General features: G+C 51.0%; 1 long non-coding RNA gene across 2 annotated transcripts; it reads right to left on the bottom strand.

Moving 5' to 3' along the window:
* Positions 1-1,555: 1,555 nt before the first annotated feature.
* Positions 1,556-5,309, bottom strand: LOC119261038 (uncharacterized). Of its 2 annotated transcripts, none has more exons than XR_008549346.1 (3): positions 5,087-5,309; positions 4,682-4,761; positions 1,556-1,794 (listed from the first exon to the last, which is right to left on the bottom strand). It is a non-coding gene; the product is annotated as an uncharacterized LOC119261038 (long non-coding RNA). The 2 variants fall into 2 exon arrangements; XR_008549347.1 differs by lacking the exon at positions 5,087-5,309 and adding an exon at positions 4,949-4,977.
* Positions 5,310-6,016: the final 707 nt, after the last annotated feature.

Consider the following 6,016-nt stretch of genomic DNA (forward strand, 5'->3'; position numbering starts at 1 on the left):
GTGGGACAGCTTCATAGAGTGTCTCTGGCATGACTCTACCACGTGGGCTTTTCACTCCCACACAGCGACCGGCTCTGTCCAGTCGGGCCTCTGAGTGTTCTCCATGCGAACGCTGCTCCTGGCTGCCCTCCCTCTCCCAGATGCCTGTGCCTGAAGTTCATCATTTCCTTGTGTGCTTTCTGATATGCAGGTGACATAAAGTTCTTGGTTTTCTGTTAACCAATATTTTTATAGCTTTGTTGCTTTGTGAGGCTACCTCTTACTCTCTGCTTCACAAACTAGAAAATTGGAATTTGAGATAAACTCGGGGACAAGTCTATAATCTCCCTTTGTTCTTGCCTACCTCACAGGACCATTGTGAGAATTAAATTCCTCTAGATTAGTTTTGACTGCTATAAAGGGGGATTGCACAGAAGTTTCAAGGATTAAGATAGTGTGTTATCTCCTTAATATTCAAAAATGAAAAGAGGCGGTAAACTAAGGAAGGTGATGCGGACTGTGTATTAAACACTGACTCTGTGTCCTGGACGGTGATGGAGGCTTTCCACAAAAGATGTAGTTAGTGCAAGTGTGAGGACAGGGCTTGGGAGAACATTCTAATTATATGCTTTTGGGGTTTTTTTTAGATTTATTTATGCATACAAGAACTCGAGTGGAGACCAGAGGTGGGGGTGAGGGGGTGAGAGGATTCCCCAGAGACAGAGTGGGGAACAGAACAGGCGGATCTACCAAAATCCACTGCTGAGGGGAGCAGCAGGGAGACAGGAGAGGTCTGCTGCGCCATGTGGGTAGCTCCCTGGCCTGGGATCAAACTCTTGCTGCAGTGGCTGGCAATAGCGTGATAGCACTGTGTCTTTAACCCCTGCACCACCAGGGAGGTCCTAATTATATGTGTTGATATAAAAGAATTGGCAAAACACTCAGCCAAAAGCAGTGCTGAGTGTGGTGAGAATGAGTATTTACCAGTAACTCCAAAATTTCCACAGCTCAAGGTATCGCATTTTATTCCTGGATGGCAGCATTCAGGAGGCTAGCAGAAGGCCCAGGGAACATTTTGGGTAGAAAGGGTTTAAGAAAGGACTGAAGTATTGTGGAATTGCCGAAGGTCAGGCCTGGTGCAAGGCGGGGTGCTGTGTGTGGCCCCAAACTCTCAGGCAGTGGTTGTCAGAATCTCAGTGGGGAGAGACCTCAGTACCGGGGTTTCGCCATACCCTCTGCCAACGGACTCTACGTTTTAGCTTGACCAGCAGGAACTCTAGGTGCCGAGACAATATCCTGAGAGCAAGGGGGGCTGGGGAGTCCACAGTGAGGAGCAGAGAGGTGATACCATCCCTTCCACCGAGTCCCAACAGACAGCAGCAGGCCCAGCCCCACCCAGCTGAGACCGGCTGGGGGGACACTCCTGGGGAGCTACTTCCCAGGGACCACTTCATGGGCTGGAAAAGGGGACAGTGACACTGTCAAAAAGCAGGAAATGGGGAATTAAAAATAAAATTTCAAACCCACTTTAATATTTAATCAAAAAATATTATTACAACAGAATTACATGCCTGGCACTTCCGTCCTCTTTTCATCCTGAAAACATGTTCTGTTACACCGAAATGGTAGCATTTGCTCAGGACCAGGTGTTGTCTAAGGAGGTCCCACTTTCACTGCCTTTTGCAGGGAGCCAACGTCATCCCGCTGTCACTCACGCGCACCGTCATCCCGCCGGGAATGGCTTCATTGTTCTGGAATCTCTGGAGTCTGTTCTCTTAAAAGGTGGTGAACAAGGCTTTTCAGTCCTTGATGAGACTTCACGTGTTTATTTTGTGAAGACAGAGAAGACATTTTCATATTTCATTACATGACATGTAGTCCTATTTATGTCAGTTTTCACAAATAAGTGTTTCGTCTCTCCCTGGTTTTGGCTAAATAAAGTCTTGGCTTGCGCTATTTGAAAAGGTTTGTCATCAAGATGAAAATAAACAAACGCTTTTCCGAAACAGCTTCGGTTAGCTTGGTTAACCAGGAGATTTCAAGCAGTTTATTTAAGCTACAAACATTATTTAACCTTTATCCCAAAAGCGATTTGATAGAATAGTAAATGAATCATTGTTTACTTCTCTGTCTTTGGCCTAGGATTTCCAAAGTCCTCAGGTAATGATATTTTTCTACCTCGTTAATAACAACTTCTGCTGCATTTATTTTAACAAATGAATAAAAAAATCAGAGAGTGTGTTTATAGTGAGAATCGCCAGCCTAGACAACTTGTCAATAGAATTCTAAATATACCGTCACATCACTATCATTCAGATGCATGTTTTTCTCTTTGCATTGCCAGATCCCCCCACTAACATCACCTGGTACCTACAACATGAGTTCTAATTTATTAATTAGACAAGACAGTGACCTGTCCCCACCTTGGCACTTTTTCATGAGGGCCCTGTTTCTCACATTCTGTATTTTTACAGCAGAAAAAAATGTCGGGCCTTCCTGGTAGTGTAGGGGTTAAAATCTCAGTGCTATCAAGCTGTCAGCAGTCACCGTGGCCTGAGTTCGATCCCTAGGCAGGGAGCTGACGCATACGGCAGAGCAGACCTCTCTGGTCTCGCCCGCTGCTCCCCTCAGCAGTGGATTTCAGTGGCTCCGTCTGTTCTGCTCCCTACTCTGTCTTTGGTAAATCCTCTCCCTCCCACACCCCAATTCTTGTATGCATAAATAAATCAATCTTAAAAAAAAATCATAGAGAGTCACACACAGCGTTTGCTCTCCGTGTTGTTACTGGGTGGAGGTCACTTCTCTGTGTCCATCAAGCTGTCACCTAACAATCTCACCTTGGGGTGGCTGCTGAGTTGGGTGCTGGAGCCTCCCACATGTTTGAGGTCTGAGTGTGTTGAACCAGCATTGCAGTGCTAGTGTGACGCTGCAGTCACACCTGTGGCAGATAATTTTATAGATCATATATTTTCACACGGTTTTCCATCCTAAAATAAGCTTCATGATGTAGACGGCATTACCGTAAAGTTTTAGTGGAGTGTTTTTAAAAGTTCATAAAACCAGAGCATAAGAGCAGCACATTTTCAGATAATTAGAGATTTACGGTGGTGTTATAATTTAATTTCCGCAAAGCAACCTTTCAGGCATGGGATGTTGAAGCGTGTAATTGTGAAACGCAATTTGAAATGCTAAAGGCAAACACGGCAGAGAATTCCAGAAGGGTTGCGGCAGGCACGATCTGAGCTTAAAGGACACTGGGGAAGTGGCACCCTAGGGCATGGGGCACACTGTGCTCGAGGGAGGAAACCTGAGGTGACCCGCATGATATCCATGAATTCCTCAACGTGGAAATGTGGGGCTACACCAAGGTTCATCCCTGATGGCGGTGCCTGCGTGGGTGTGATGTCGGCCCCAGGAGCAGACACCCCGGTGCTGCCAGCGTGATTGGTCCCCACACCGCTGATATACCTGGATATGCTGAAGCACTAATAGCTATTGTGGGTGGGTGATGCCCCCCATTCTCCCTAACACCCCAGAATATGAGAAACAGGGCCCTCGTGAAAAAGTGCCAAGGTGGGGACAGGTCACTGCCCTGTGGGGTCTCACCTGTGCACTGACAACTGCACCATCACTCAGGCCCGGGGAGCAGCAACAATGGGGTTTATTTAACAAACAGGAGATGAGAGAAACGAGAGTCTCCATGGCCACCAGTGGCCAGGTCTCTCGCCCCAGAGGGAGTCCAGGCTCCGGTTGTCCCAAACAAAGGCTGCTCTTCGAGCAAGGTGGTGGTGTTCTGTCAAGTGGGACCTGGAGCGGGTGGCACGTGGTCAGCAGTGGGCTGGGGTCCAACTCATGGTGGCAGCCGGAGGTGCTCACCGGTGGGGCCAGCAAGATGATGCTGCAGCAGCCACAGCAACAGTCTCTAGGTCAGGCTAGACAGCACCAGACACCAGACCGGACAGCCACAGAGACACTAGCAGCAAGAGCAGCTGTCTGGCAGCTCTCAAAGGTGGCCAGACACAGTGAGCTGGTCACCTGTCAGCAGTGCAGGTCAGCACTGGTCAGTGGTGCCAGTCACCTCCAGTTGGCGGTGTCAGAGACACCAGCGTTGCAGCTCTTTTTGAGCCATCGGTGTGAGCCTACACCCAAGCAGCAAGTCAGAACTACAATGAGCTATCACCTCACGCCTGCGAGGGAGTTATTTTCAAAACTATGTAAGATGACAAATGTTGACGAGGACATGGAGAAAAGGGAACCTCCGTGCGCTCCTGGTGGGACTGTTAATTGGTTCAGCCATTGTGGACAACAGTATGGAGGTTGCTCGAAATACTCAAAATGGAGCTAACATGTGTCCCACTGATCGGTCTGCTGGGACAGAGGCAAAGAAGTGAAATCTGCACCTCAAAGAAATATGTGCACCAACGGGTTTCTGCAGCAACTGTCACGATAGACAAGGTGTGGGAACAACCACGTCCACCAGCTGATACCTTCCCCCACAGGGACACGTGTGCACGCATGTGTGTGTTGGAAGTACAGGCTACCATATAATAATGCTACATAGGGCACCACGTGTGTAATATGGCATAATATTCGGCCTTAGGGAAAAGGCGATCTTATCATGTGCAACAACCTGGATGACCCCGGAGGACAAGGTTAAGTGAAAGACGTCAGAAACAGAAAGGAAAACTCTTCATGAACTCACTGACGTGGACTCTGAGAAGCCAGGTGCGCAGCAAGAGCGCCGTGTCTCCAGGCGGCGGGGCAATGCTGGGCGGCTTCATCCTACTCCCAGGAGGGAACCCCCAGCTGGTCATTCTGGGCGACGCCGGGAAATGGAAGGACTGGCCTTGGGCACCTGGTCTGCGCTGCTGCTGGGCCAGCGCACGCGGTGGCCTCAGGGCCGCGCCCAGCCTCCCCCCGCGTGTCTGCGGAGCCTTCCCGGGCCAAGCCCCGCTCGCCCCTCAGGCACCTGCGCGACTAATGCTGGGGACGTTGGCCAGGAGGGGGGTCCTGCTCCCCATGCTGACTCCTCTCCCTGCTACCCGGCCGGCTCGGTGAGCCAACTCGGGGACCTTCCCACTTGAAAAAAGTAGAAAAACAAAGTCACCCCAGTCTGCTCGGTGGCCCAGTGTGAGGCTGGGCAGGAGGACACCCAGTCTGCAACTGAGACTCTAAGAGATTTTCCTCCTTCCACAATGTTTGCGGGTCCTGTGCCCCCCACTTCCCCTCTTCCCTCCCGGGGGCCAGACAGCGCTTTGGGAACTGCGGTGTCCTCGTGTGTTCCAGGGAGGTTCTCAATGCGCTGAGTCTGGAGAAGCCACTGCAGTGGATCCCTCAGAACATGGAACCCCCAGAACATGGAACCCCCAGAACATGGAACCCCCGGCGCTGTGACGCGAGGGCGCCTCTCCTGAGGCATCCTGGTCTCCCCCATCGTTCTCTGACTCTCAGCCTCTGCTCCGGCCGCTGGTCCCCAGTGGCCCCCAGAGCGGGAGACCCAGGCCGGATTCTAGAACGGCCCAAAGGAAGCCGAGCCTGTTCTGTCTCAGCAGGTGCAGCCTGAGCTCCCATCAGCCTGACGACCCAGAAGTAGGGCGGAGACAGACAGAGGGAGATGCCACAGAACACGACCGCGCGCCGGGTCTCCCAAGACGCGTCACTTCGCAACTTCTGTCGAGAACATTAACGGGGAGGTAATTAGCCCTTGTTGTGACTGACGCCGAAGCCAGGATTTCCAGGCTAATCTGCAGAGGGCTTAATCACCCAAGGGTTCGCACCAGCTGCGAAATTATTCACACATGATGAAAAACATTAAAAATATGCAAATAATCAGTCTGTAAACTCCTCCTCATCATCAGGAGAAGGCGTGAAAAATAACAACAAAAAGGAAAACCTCAAGAGTTCAGCCCCAGTCCCACTTGCCGCTGTTAAGAAGTGGGCACAGGGCTTGATCTCACCAGGCCCCCGGGGCAGAGCGGCCACCCGCCAGGGCGTCCCCAGGCCTGACGCGGGCGCGGGTGCTGAGTGTCCGGGGTGA

This window comes from Talpa occidentalis, unplaced genomic scaffold (genome assembly GCF_014898055.3).
Source record: "Talpa occidentalis isolate TD23 unplaced genomic scaffold, MPIMG_talOcc4v2.1 talOcc4.6, whole genome shotgun sequence".
In the NCBI taxonomy this organism is placed as follows: domain Eukaryota; kingdom Metazoa; phylum Chordata; class Mammalia; order Eulipotyphla; family Talpidae; genus Talpa; species Talpa occidentalis.